Source organism: Colossoma macropomum, unplaced genomic scaffold, assembly GCF_904425465.1.
Source record: "Colossoma macropomum unplaced genomic scaffold, Colossoma_macropomum, whole genome shotgun sequence".
Taxonomy (NCBI): domain Eukaryota; kingdom Metazoa; phylum Chordata; class Actinopteri; order Characiformes; family Serrasalmidae; genus Colossoma; species Colossoma macropomum.
The window spans coordinates 30,828,089-30,841,211 of record NW_023494810.1 but is presented as its reverse complement, the minus strand read 5'-3'; the positions used below and the strand labels follow the sequence as shown (position 1 = coordinate 30,841,211).

General features: G+C 37.8%; 1 protein-coding gene across 1 annotated transcript in view; it reads left to right on the top strand.

Annotated features, from left to right (window-relative positions):
- The window catches only part of camkvb (CaM kinase-like vesicle-associated b), a 111,233-nt gene that overhangs the window by 53,009 nt on the left and 45,101 nt on the right, over positions 1 to 13,123 (top strand). The gene's annotated exons all lie outside the window — the stretch shown is intronic.

The following is a 13,123-nucleotide window of genomic DNA, read 5'->3' as shown; positions in this document are numbered from 1 at the left end:
TCTTTCTTTCCTCCCTCTCTCATTCTTTTTCTTTCTTTCTTTCCTCCCTCTCTCATTTTTTTCTTTCTTTCTTTCTTTCTTTCTTTCTTTCTTTGTCCCTGTCTTTTTTTCCCTATCTTGCTGTTACCCCTGTCTCTCTTTCGTTCTTACTCTCTCTCTATCTCTTCTTCTTCTTCCTCTTTATCTTTCTCTCTCTCTCTAGCTTCATCTTTCTCTTTCTTTCTTACTCTCTATCTCTTCTTATTCTCCCTCTTTATCTTTATCTTTCTTTCTTCCTCTCTCTCTCTCACTTCTTTATTTCTTCTTATCTCTCTCTCTCACACACACTTCATCTTTCTCTTTCTTTCTTACTCTCTCTCTATCTCTTCCTCTTCTTCTTCCTCTTTATTCCCCCCCCCTCTCTTCTACAATCTGTTCTGTTTTTCAGAAGCACCACTCCACAGTGATGGAGGAGAGTGTTATTATCATTAGGAGATGTACGATTGTGTGTCTGCTGTATGATTTAGTTATATTCGTTTGCTCAGTGACTGATTTCCCTCACTGGCCGTGTTGTGTTGTTTCCCTCTCGTGTATATAGTCTTGTGTTTATATACAGTCGAATGCAGAAATTCATGGCTCTTATAAAATATCCTCTACAGAGTAAACACCTCTGCACAGTTACGTTCACAGTTACTGATGAATTTGCTGAATCATATAAGGCATACAATGTGTCTGTTACAGCAGTTATGGCACATTTTATATTTTACATTTTATATATGCTTTATTTTTTCCTAATTTGTAAATAAACATTGTGCTGTAAAGGTTGCTTACAATGTTGTATTCAAGTGTGTTCTCTGTAGAGGATGTATTGACTCGTATAAATAGCCTACATGTACACCCCCATGCAAAAAAAAAAAAAAATGTGCCAAGCCCAAAATGGCAAAACATTAAACTGTTAATGGTCTTAACAACAAATCATTAAAAATAGATGCGGTAAGTTAGTGTGGGAGGATTGTGGGTAAACTTCCACACATATTACTATTACTGTCTCTGTTGTCCCACTCAGCAGTGGTGGCTTCAGACAGCTGAAAAACATTGCTGAACTAGTTTGTGTTTAATGTGAGACCAAACATTCTCTATTAAACTGGACTCTGATCAGCCAAACCATCAGTAAAAACCATTTTATTTTGGGCTCGGCCCATTTTTTACCCAGGTGTGTATATTGTCACTGTCCAAAATGGTTACTTTACAGGAGAAGGCAAAAGCGTTCTTTACTGTCAAGGTAAGTTAATGTAAAGAGATTTTATTTGAAGCAATTTTAAAGCATTTCTGTTGGTCTGATCCTCATGAAGTCTTCACACAATCTAAAGGACATCTGCTGAACTCTATGCAGAAAACTAAAAAGACACAAAAAGTGGAGATACTTGTTTTTAGATATATTTATAGTGGGATCTGAGATCAATAGTGAAAATGCTTCAGTTTTTTTCTTTTTTAATTTAATACCAAATTATATTATCAGCATAACAATCTGAGTGAAGATTCTTCGAAATTTTAACACCAACATTAATTTCTTAGTATTTGGTACAGAATGTCCATCTTTTACTTTAATGACCACATGTACTCCTAAAGAAAAACTCCACGAGTTTGTGCAAAAGCCTCTGATGAGCAGATCAAACCCACCTAAGTACGAGCTTCAATGGAAGAGGTAGCTCAAAAACAGTCTGACCTTTTTTAAAATGGTCAATTTCACACATTTGCTTAATTTCCAATTGTGACCTAGAAACAGTACAGAACCGTGGCTATTTCTTCTGGTCATAACTTATTTTGTTTTGTATTTTTATTTATTTAAAATGGAAAAAAGTCCATGTTCCCTATGTGGTCATTTGGACCTCACTGTATAAATAGTGTATTATTTCTATGGAGAGAACTGTAAAAATATGAGACAGTAAAGGGAATATTGCCCCTTCCATAATGCGCTCAAGCAGATGGTTTTGATGCTGTGAAATATTGCAGAAGGCAATCATGCTTTCCGCGTTTCAATCGGAATGACATAATGGTGCTCGTGTATCTCCAGCAGGGCTCTCTGGGTGTCACTGGGTTTGTTCAGAGTTGTGTAGCTGATATGACAGGGCTGTGAAGGGCTTGTGTTTGTGCGTTTATGTGTTTGAGGAGCGAGCTTTCATTTCCTAACTGGAGCTCCACGGCTCTCTGAAACAGCAGCACTTTCTCTTTGTGCTGTTTTCCTCTTTGATTTTCTGCTACGTTTAAAGTGGCATGACGTCCATCGAAATATTGCACAAATTGCATGAGGCTTTTTAAAGGCGCTGTTCAAAAAGAGAGGACGACTGTAGTCTTGTTCAGTGTTTGGATATGCCTCATTCATTAAAAAGCTCAAAACAATTGAAATCCATGAAAAGAAAAACGGCCATAGTCAGCAACAGTGCTTGCATAGGCTGTGGATTATCATTGCTGTCGCATCAAAACATTGAAAAGTGATTGAATAGTTCCTATTGTTTCATTTAAAAGTGCTCTATAATGTTCATATGATCCACACAGTCACTCTGACAGACTGTAATACATAACAGGAAGTGTAGGAGGCGATATGGCTTCTACTGTTTCATTTAAAAAGCCTCTATAATGTTCATATGATCCACACAGTCACTCTGACAGACTGTAATACACTACAGGAAGTGTAGGGGGCGATATGGCTTCTACTGTTTCATTTAAAAAGCTCTATAATGTTTATATGATCCACACAGTCATTCTGACAGACTGTAATACACTACAGGAAGTGTAGGGGGCGATATGGCTTCTACTGTTTCATTTAAAAAGCCTCTATAATGTTCAGATGATCCACACAGTCACTCTGACAGACTGTAATACTCTACAGGAAGTGTAGGGGGCGATATGGCTTCTACTGTTTCATTTAAAAAGCTCTATAATGTTCATATGATCCACACAGTCATTCTGACAGACTGTAATACACTACAGGAAGTGTAGGGGGCGATATGGCTTCTACTGTTTAATTTAAAAAGCCTCTATAATGTTCATATGATCCACACAGTCATTCTGACAGACTGTAATACATAACAGGAAGTGTAGGGGGCGATATGGCTTCTACTGTTTCATTTAAAAAGCCTCTATAATGTTCATATGATCCACACAGTCACTCTGACAGAATGTAATACTCTACAGGAAGTGTAGGGGGCGATATGGCTTCTACTGTTTCATTTAAAAAGTGAACAATAGATAATAGTATCATCTGCATAAAAATGCATATTAGCATTTAAAACATTATTCTAGAGGTCATTAATGTATATCATGAACAACAAGGGCCCCAGAATGGAACCCTGTGGCACCCCAGTTCTAATACTAAGCTTCACATGCAAAAAAAAAACACTATCAGAAATTATACACCGACATCTGTTACCTAAATGATTTCTAAACCAGCCTATAACATTGTCAGACATGTCATGGTTAACGGAGTCAGAAGCTCTTGATAAATCAATGAACAGTGCGGCACATGATTATTTACTACCGAGAGCATTAATTATCTCACTAAGTACTTTAGTGCTAGTTGTAACAGTGCTGTTTTTTCCGAAAACCAGACGGATAGACAGACAAAATATTGTTCATGTTCAAAAACTTTTAACTGATCACTAATTAGAGATTCCAGAATTTTAGCCAATATCGACAGCTGAGAGATTGGGTGATAATTGTCTACTTTAGATGGGTGACCAACTTTCAACAATGGCAGAACTAGAGCAGATTAAATATTAGTTAATTAAATATTAGTAGATAATTATCAAGTAAATATTGGTAGAAATAATCATTCAATGCAGCCCTAATCATGCCCTTATTGATAAAACTGCTTCTCTTTCTGTGTGTGTGACAATATACAGTAGTGTATTGTGTAAGTGAAATTAATTTAATAAACAATTACTGTTTATTTGCCGAAGGTAATATATTGGGGGAAAATAAAAAAACATAAAATGTGGCCTGTGCAAAAGTTGTGGCCCATTTATATTAAATGTTTTATTTTTTTCCAATATGTTTGATAAACAGATTATGTAAAAATTTATAAATAAATAATAATAAATAATAAATAATAATAAATAAATCATGAACCACATTTTGCATAAAAGTGCCATATTTAAGTGTGTACTTTGTAGAGGATGTGTTAACTTACTTTCACACAGACAATCAGCAAATTAGCACAAGACTGTAAGAAACAGAAGGTAACAAAGTAGAAAAACAAAAAAAAAACAAAACAAAACAAAGAAGCCTGTTTGAATCTCTCTGTTCTTGTTCATCTTATTGGACTTACTGGTCAGTAATTTGTCCCAGCACTACAACACAACAGTCCAGCAGGTCCTCCAGTGTTGAACACCGTCTGTGCTGTTATTTACGATCCTCCACCGCGACAGATCTTTCTGGCGGTGACGATTTTATGCCGACCAATTAAAACGCTGCATAGCTGAGGCAGCAGAAGTGGAGGACGAGGCTGATGGGACGCGAGCTCTGAGCGGCCTTATGTTCTCAGAGCTGTTGGGGGTCACAAATATAAACCCCTCCCTCCGTAAAGCAGAGACGTATTTACGGCGGCTGTTTGTGGACGTGTCTTCTGGAGTCGATGAGAAAGCGCTTACATCACTCAGCCGCCCGCGGATCAATCTGACCCGGTCATTCTGTCGTAAAATGGTCATTAGAGGGAGAAAAGGATTTGTGGGTAGTTTTGATCCAGTATGAATGTAATATAGAAGTGAGCAGCCATAACAGAGAATATAACATTTTATAGGTTCTGTAATGGAGAAACGGCTGACTCAGCAAAATGCGCCTCGAAATGTAGTTTTTTTCATTCTGTGCTGTAAAGTTTGATCTCTTGAGCTCTTCTACGCCGTAAATACAGGAGTTATTGCTCTCAGTTAAAAAATAAGTATCCTGGCGGGAAGAGAAATGTGCATATTGCTCATACACAAATACACTACCACTCAAAAGTTTGGGGTCACATGTCTTAATAAGATTTGTTATTCAGTAATAACTCAATAATACAGTGTAGCTATAAACTAGACAAACTTAAAACAATGCTTTATATACTCTTTACAGTATTTTGAGTATTTTTATTAACCACATAAAGCTACGACATTGTAAAAACATAATTATTTTCCGAACACTTCAGAATGATTCTAAGAACGCATGGTTTTGTTGAAAATATTACGTTCTAAAGTGTTTTCTTGACCTTGCGACTGCCTCACACTGTCTCAGGCTGTAAGAGTTGGCAAGATGAGCATGTAAATTTATCTCAGACGCTGCCTCTGCTGCTCCTCGTCCTCGTCCATCACCCCACAGTTATCTTGTTTTCCAGTGAGGATCTTTTCCTGTTGGCTGTTTCTCCCACCGTCACCTCGAGTTCCTGTTTGCTGAATGTTTTAAATGCTTGGTTTGATGTTTTTCCTCCATTTTGCTTCTCTGGGCGGATTCAACTAAATAATGGAAATAACAGTTCATACAAATTCAGAATGTATCTCACAGTGTTTATGGTACGTGGTAAAATGAAAGAAGGAAAGAAAGAAAGAAAGAAAGAAGGAAAGAAAGAAAGAATGAGAGAACAAAAGGAAGAAAGAAAGAAAAAAAAGAAAGGAAAGGAAGAAAGAAAGGACGAAAGAAAGATGGAAAGAAAGGAAGGAAAGAAAGGAAGAAAAAAAATGAAAGAAAGAAAAAAGAAAAAGAAAGAAGGAAAGATCAAAAGGAAGAAGGAAAAAAGAAAGAAGAAAAGAAAGAAAACAGGAAGAAAGAAAGAAAGAAAGAAAGAAGGAAAAAAGAAAGGAAGAAAAGAAGGAAGGAAGAAAGAATGAAAGAAAGAAAAAGAAAGAAAGACAGAAAGAATGGAAAAAGAAAGAAAGGAAGAAAAAAAAGAAAAAAGAAATAATGGAAAAAAGAAAGAAAGAAAGAAAGAAAGAAAGAAAGAAAGAAAGAAAGGAAAGGAAAGGAAGAAAGAAAGGACGAAAGAAAGATGGAAAGAAAGGAAGAAAAAAATGAAAGAAAGAAAGAAGGAAAGATCAAAAGGAAGAAGGAAAAAAGAAAGAAGAAAAGAAAGAAAACAGGAAGAAAGAAAGAAAAGGAAGGAAAGAAAGGAAGGAAGAAAGAATGAAAGAAAAAAAAGACAGAAAGAATGGAAAAAAGAAAGAAAGGAAGAAAAAAAGAAAAAAGAAATGGAAAAAAGAAAGAAATAATGGAAAAAAGAAAAAGGAAGAAAAAAGAAATAATGGAAAAAAGAAATAAAGGTAAAAAGAAAGAAGGAAATAAAGAAAGAATGGAAGAAAGAAAGTACGTAAGAAAGAAAACTTTATTGATGGCTGTGTTACAGTAGCAGGACGTATAATTACACATAAACATACATAAATTAGGCAGAAATAAAACGAGACATTAGTTACAGTAAAGTACAGTAGAGTACAGTAAAGTACAGTAGAGAGCAGAAACTGAAGTGTATCTATTTGCAGTTGTCTGTGATAAAGTGGACACTCTGTGTGTGTAAATACTGTGCATTTGCAGGAGATTGGTTGGCTCTGGTTTGGTGACCTGGTCCCAGTCCAGTGTGTAAAGGGCTGTGAGACGCGTCCAGCTGACCGTGACTCTGCAGCAGAAGAGGAGTGATCTGCTGGGTCTCTCACTCCCGCTGTTACTCTCTCACTGCTCACAGGGAGGAGCTGCTATTAAACATTCTGTCTGATCTGCTTTACTGTGGAGACACAGAGCGAGAGAGAGAGAGAGAGAGAGAGAGAGAGAGAGGGTCTGTGTTTTAAAGGTAATGAGGAGTTTGGTGTGTGTGTGTGTGTGTGTGTGTGTGTGTGTGTGTGTGAGAGGGTTATTGTGTGGGTGGATCTGTCTGTGATCACTCCTCACACTCATGGCCTCTTCCATTGTACAAACAAGCTTCTTCTAAATGGCTGTAATCAGATTCATATCACTCCAGTCTGCTTCATTAGACAGACACATGATGTTTTTGTGATGTTGAAAGTGAAAAAACAAGACGTTATTTTATAGGGAACTTAAATACGGCAACTTTCTGCCTATTTTAATTGTACAATTTCTATATATGCTTGCTGAATTTGAAATATACTGAAGATATCAAAAACTTTATTTCCTTAAAAATTTCCATAACCTTAGTTTTTATCGTACACACACACACACACACACACACACGTTTGTCTTGCTATACATATAAGGACGTCCATAGATTTCTATTGATTTTTGTGTTACTGTAGCTAAATAATACTACATCTAAACCTAAACCTAATCTTAACCTCAGTATCCAAAAGGCAAATTTTCTGCTCTTTTAGTTTCCAAAAAACAAAGTAATTGTGGAAAACAACACAAAAACTTCATATAGTCCTATCATAGTGAGGACATGGGGTCATCACAAGTATAGTAATACAAGAACACACACACACACACACACACACACCAAACTCTTTTATTTAAAAGAAAATGTGAGGGAAATCCAGTTTTCGTCTGTTTCAATTCAGCCAATAAGCAATAATTAGCATTAACATTTGTAGAAATGTGTCATACAGATGTGTGTTGTGTACAGATGTGGTGTGAACTTCCTTATATCATAGCAAATCAACAAAATGTGTAATTTGACCCGATTTTTTCATACGATTGTTTGTACAGGGCCATCCACAATTGTGCGTCTCCAAGCCGAAGTGCAGTTTGTAGAATTCTACCGTTCGTACGCACACACACGTCTTTTTGTGCTCAGTTCTGCCCTGGGGTGTTGGGGTGGTGGTGGGTGGGGTGTGGGTGGGGCTGGCATGTTTGGGGGGTGAAGGGTCTCTAGAACACACATCAGTACAGAAGCGTTTGGGGCTAATAAAACGACAGAGACGGAAAAAACAGCAGAGCCCCTCATTCTACATGGCAGTGTGTGTGTGTGTGTGTGTGTGTGTGTGTGTGTGTGTGTGTGTGTGAAAGCACACACTCATATCCGCAGTTCTCATGTTTTATTTAATATTTTACACCAACAGTTTCACCGCCGGAGACCCTCGGCTCTGCGCAGTTTCAGTTCACTGTTTTCTAATAATCACAGTATTGAAGCTACAGATCACTTTCTACAAAATACCCTCTACAAAGCAAGACCCTCAGATTGGAGCACAGCTAAACATGAAGTTTACTGAAATATGTAAAGAGTAATATAGTAATCTGTTGGCAATTAATCAAGTAGTCAGAGTTTAAAAAAAAGGCCACACAATAAAGCCTGACTTAACTGAGCAATGAAACCATGTGGCTTTGAGTTTAAGTGTGTAATCGACAGGCTTAATGTTGTCAGTACATTACAGAATGTACATTTAATGTATTGTCGTTTGACAGAAGGGTTGAGTTACTGCACTGTCAGTTTTAGTTGATGTCTGTGCAGGTTAACGACTTGTTTAATGTTCACTCTCTTACCCCAACAGTTTGTGGTTTATGTTTAAGGGTTTTAGTCAATTTTTAAATTTTTTTAAAATGAGAATTTAATGGAAGACCAAAAAATAAAAGCTGTAATAATAATATAGTTTCAAATTAAGAATGTTTATTTCTTCTCCTGAAAATGTACTATTCTGGAAATATGGAGAATTTGTTATGACAACTATGATATCTTACCTTAATTGGATTATTAAAGTTACTAACATGTATTTTGTGACTGTACAGCTACAGAAATATCGATTTTTACAAACTATATGTCAACATTTTCAAAGAGGGAAGAAAAAACATTCATCAAATTAAAGTAAAATAGATAATAATAAACACAAATGATAAATGATGCCAATAAAAGCTGCACTTTGTAAGTTTGGCAAATTTGGGGAATTGGCGACCTCTATGGTGGAAATATGTAACTGCACGAAACGTCAGCTCTCTTTAGTTAGTGACACCACAGAGGACGACTGGGTTTGCCGTTCTGATGTCTCCATATTCAGCGATATTTCTCTCAATACCTGCGCAGTGCGAGCGGGACAACATATACGTGTAGAGAAATCCCGCAAATGAACGAACAGACTAAATAATATGGTAACTATCACTTAATAATTGGCACATATAAACAATATTTATCAGCAAAAGAGCGAAAAGTAATTAACTCTGTATAAACTGCTTCGAAATAGAAGCAACCAATCACATGAACATATGAATTGTTTTCTTGTAGGCTACAGAGGTGACGGCGCCTTCAGACTGTCAGACGGCCACAGCTGTGGAAAGTGCTCTTAACAAAGGCAAGTACACGACAATAAAGCCGACTAAAGGCAAGTCTGACCTGCTTCAGTCATTTTTAGTCGTAGTTAATGCAGATGGAAACCAGTTAAACAGGTCTGCAGGTGGGAGCGGGATGAAATCTTGCAGGAGCGGCGGGAAGCAGGACTACACAAACATCTAATATACAGCAGTGCTAGCTTACATAACATAACATAGAAAACCCCATAGGGGTGTCAGCATGATGCTAATGGTGGCAATAGGATTAAACAGGCTATTTACAAAGTAAACTTCAAGAATTTTTTTGCATTAAACATAACTTTGATATGTGTAGATTTTGACATATTTCATGATTTTATGATATGTGTTGTCTAAAATGCATTTAATTTGTTATTTCTCAAGATTTTTCTTACTAAGCAGTAAGTAGGTGCCACTTCCACTCACCTTTGCCAGAAAACCAATATTAACCGACTGAAAAAACAAGACGGGGACTTCCCTATTTCTTGTTTTCTATCACCATCTGGCTCAATTCAGGAAGGACTTCATTAGCTGATGAGTTTGAGCAGGTGTGTTGGTGCAGGCTTCAGACTGCAGGGACATGAGGAGAAACCCCTTTACAAACAGAGCATTCAGGTTTTATAGCTGCTGGGCTTGGCAAAGGCGTAAATGGCCGTTTGGTGGATCGCTATTGGCACAAATGTGGTGCCAGACTGAATCGGTGGAGTGCAAAGGAAGTGAGAGCTTACAATGTTCAGCACTTTTGTTTTTTTTACCAGACTATAGCCACGTTGCTCTGGCCAAAAGACTTGTCTGCTGTGAAGTGTTTGTATTGTGTAATAACAGCTCTGGAAGATTGCCTTGTCTGAGTTGGCTTGGTCCAGATATAGAGGAGACACAATAGCATTGTGGAGAATCTGACCACTGTCTGTAGGCGTGCACAGCGAAGTCTTTCACTGTAAGACTAAGTTGTTCAGTATCAAACTGTAATCACATCTCAGTAGATTCAGCCCACCAGTAAATATACCTGATTTATTACAGCACCGTCGCTCTCTTTATTAATCAGTGTGAAAATGAAGCAGGAGGTGTTATTGTCCTTTGGCTCAGGTGGCAGAGCTGCCGGCGGTTTACAGCACGACTCTTCACTCTGCCGTCAGTCTGAGAGGAACGTGTCACGGACAAAACATGAACAGGCCGATTAGCGCAGCCTGACAGGCTGAGGGATTACACGGCACAGGAAGAGGAAGGTACAGCAGCAGCTTTAAAGAATGAGAGAGAGAGAGAGAGAGAGAGAGAGAGAGAGAGAGAGAGGGAGAGAGATCCTTCTGTACTCTCAGATAAAGCTGAGCTAAGTACCAGTCCAGCCACTCATCTATTTTGTATATAATATACAGTAGAATCCTTATTTACACACTTCTAAAGCAGTGGAGTGTTCTAGAATCTGGAGAAGAGAAAGAAAAACACACAAATTGGTGGTTGGCTTTAGAGCTGCACAATATGAACATAAAATGTGACTTTTGGTAACCTTGTTGGATATCGCGATGTCGATATGAGAAGCAAAATATTTGATTAAAATAGCATTTCTCTGGATGTGCAAGGACAGACTGATTTTTTTATATTCCTTCATGCAAAAAGCAAAACAATGCAAAAACCCCAGTTCACTTTTGTGTAAAATATGAAATAAGAATAATTAAATATTTTTGTATTTAATTAAATACAGGCCACATTGTATGTTTCAAAAAGCAAGCACTAAGCTGCTTTCTCTACGCATTTCTTTTCTATGTACGCCTACAAAAAGCTAAAAAAAATCAATGAATTCCCTATGATGATGCAAGTTTGTTGTGACAGTAGCCATTACTGCTTCTCACATTTAACACTCGACACTCAGACTGAGAATAGTCATCACCTTTAAAGCGTTTTTATTGGTTAGTATTACAGTGTGCTGTACAGTAGTGTTGAGTATAGCGAACAGTAGTTATAATAAGCTGTTTTATGGTACTGTGGTGTTGAGTGTAGTAAACAGTAATAATTATAATAAAGCAATAAGCCATGAGAGGCCATGCATTACTGTGATTTTATCATGGGAAGGGTGTTCGTACGCATGACGCAGAAGTAAAAGTAAAACGCTGTTCCCATGATAAAATCGCAATAATGCACAGCCTCCAGTGGCTTATTGCTTTTATAAAACAACGGCCAACATAAAATAAATATTATAATAATTTAAGCTATTGATAATAATAATCAACATAAACAAGTATTCCGCCAAGAAATATTGTTCCTGTAGAGTACGCTATCATTGCCAAGCAAGCATGGACAGCTGACTGAGGAGAGAGTTTGGTCACCTGTCGCTGTATATTGCGGTCATTTCATGATTTTTTTTTACGTTTTGTCGTATAACAATGATAACAACACTGTTTAATGCAAAAACATTCCCTTTGTAAGTACTTTTTGGTCACCAAATTAACAGCAGCACCCCTCTTCTCATGCTGGGGCTGAATCTCAAATGTCTCCCTGCTCCCTACATAGTGCACTACATAGGAATTTAAATACAGGCTCCTGCAAATACAGCTAAGAAATAGTCATTTGAGACTCAGACCCACCCACTCGATAGATGATGCTCTATTTGGCTGTAGCAGCTAGAATTTCTAAACTTTTATAGCTAGAACACTATTTAGGGAGTACAGAGCCGTTTGGGATTCAGCCTGGGTTTGACACAACTTCTGACTGAAACACGAACACTTGAAGTGTGTCAGACATTCAGGTGACATTCTTTAGACTTTTATACTGTCGTTTTACAGTTAATCACACCGTACTGATGGAGTTGTTTAGGCTGTTGGGTCTTTTAGCCTGTTAGCTAGCTGACCAGCCCAGTTCTAGTTAAGAACATAAGTTGTCAGCCCCTCAGTTTAAAAAAAAAAAACAGGTTCTTACTTCATCAGTGCACTCGGTGGTCCATGTGAGCAGCATTAGAGTCATTTATAGTCATTAGAGATTATTTCATTAACAGCACAAGGGTTTTTCGTGCTGTGGCGCAGTAATACACAATTTTGTTGTTGTGATGCGGTCATAGGCGTGGGTATATCGTGGATTTTACAGCGGCTTCAAACGCAGCTCAGCCAATTAGATTTTAGGACTGGAACTGTCCATTTTTAGGAGCAGTATTATAGTACAGTAGTGTTTAGTATGGTGAACAGTAATAATACTCAGCAGTATTGTGCAGTGCAGTGGGGTTGTGGAGCTGCAGAGAAACAGCAGCAACACTGAGCCGACACGCTGCTCTGCTAGATTCTACACACTTCTCCTGCCTCCAGCTCATTATTTGCCTTCTGCCTCGACTTTCCTGCCAGTCTACTGCTGAGTTACAGAACAGTCTGAACCCCCTGAATCAGCCCAGGCTGGCTCACGTGGTGCCATCACAACTGGTTTATTATTGGATTTTTCTTGGTTTAGGTGCACAGAACAAATACAGTCTAAGGCAAAAGAACATGGAATAAACTAGACACAAAACATTAATGATGAAATGAACAGTGATGTCTTCTCAGCGGGGCCCTAGCACTGACCTTAAAGGGCCCTTATCATGGAAAACAGCACTTACAGTTTTTCACTTTTCTCCAAGGGATTCTACAGCTAGTGCAAGGTTGATTAGGCCAGAGAGTCAACACTAATGAGGGTCAAACTAAGGTCAATCACTCCGAAGGCCTTGTTAAGGGAATAGGCTGTGGTCAGTCATTTGTCTTGTAGTACCTTGATTTACTTTTGTTTTTTGCCTGATTAGTCATAGTGGCATTTCATTGGTCATATGTTTTTCATCACTAGAGCCAAAACCACCAACAGCAACCAATAGAAACATTATATCCCAAAATTCAGTTCTGGAAAGATGATTTTTAAAGCGCATAATGCAGTCAGTGCTTATTAGAAGTAT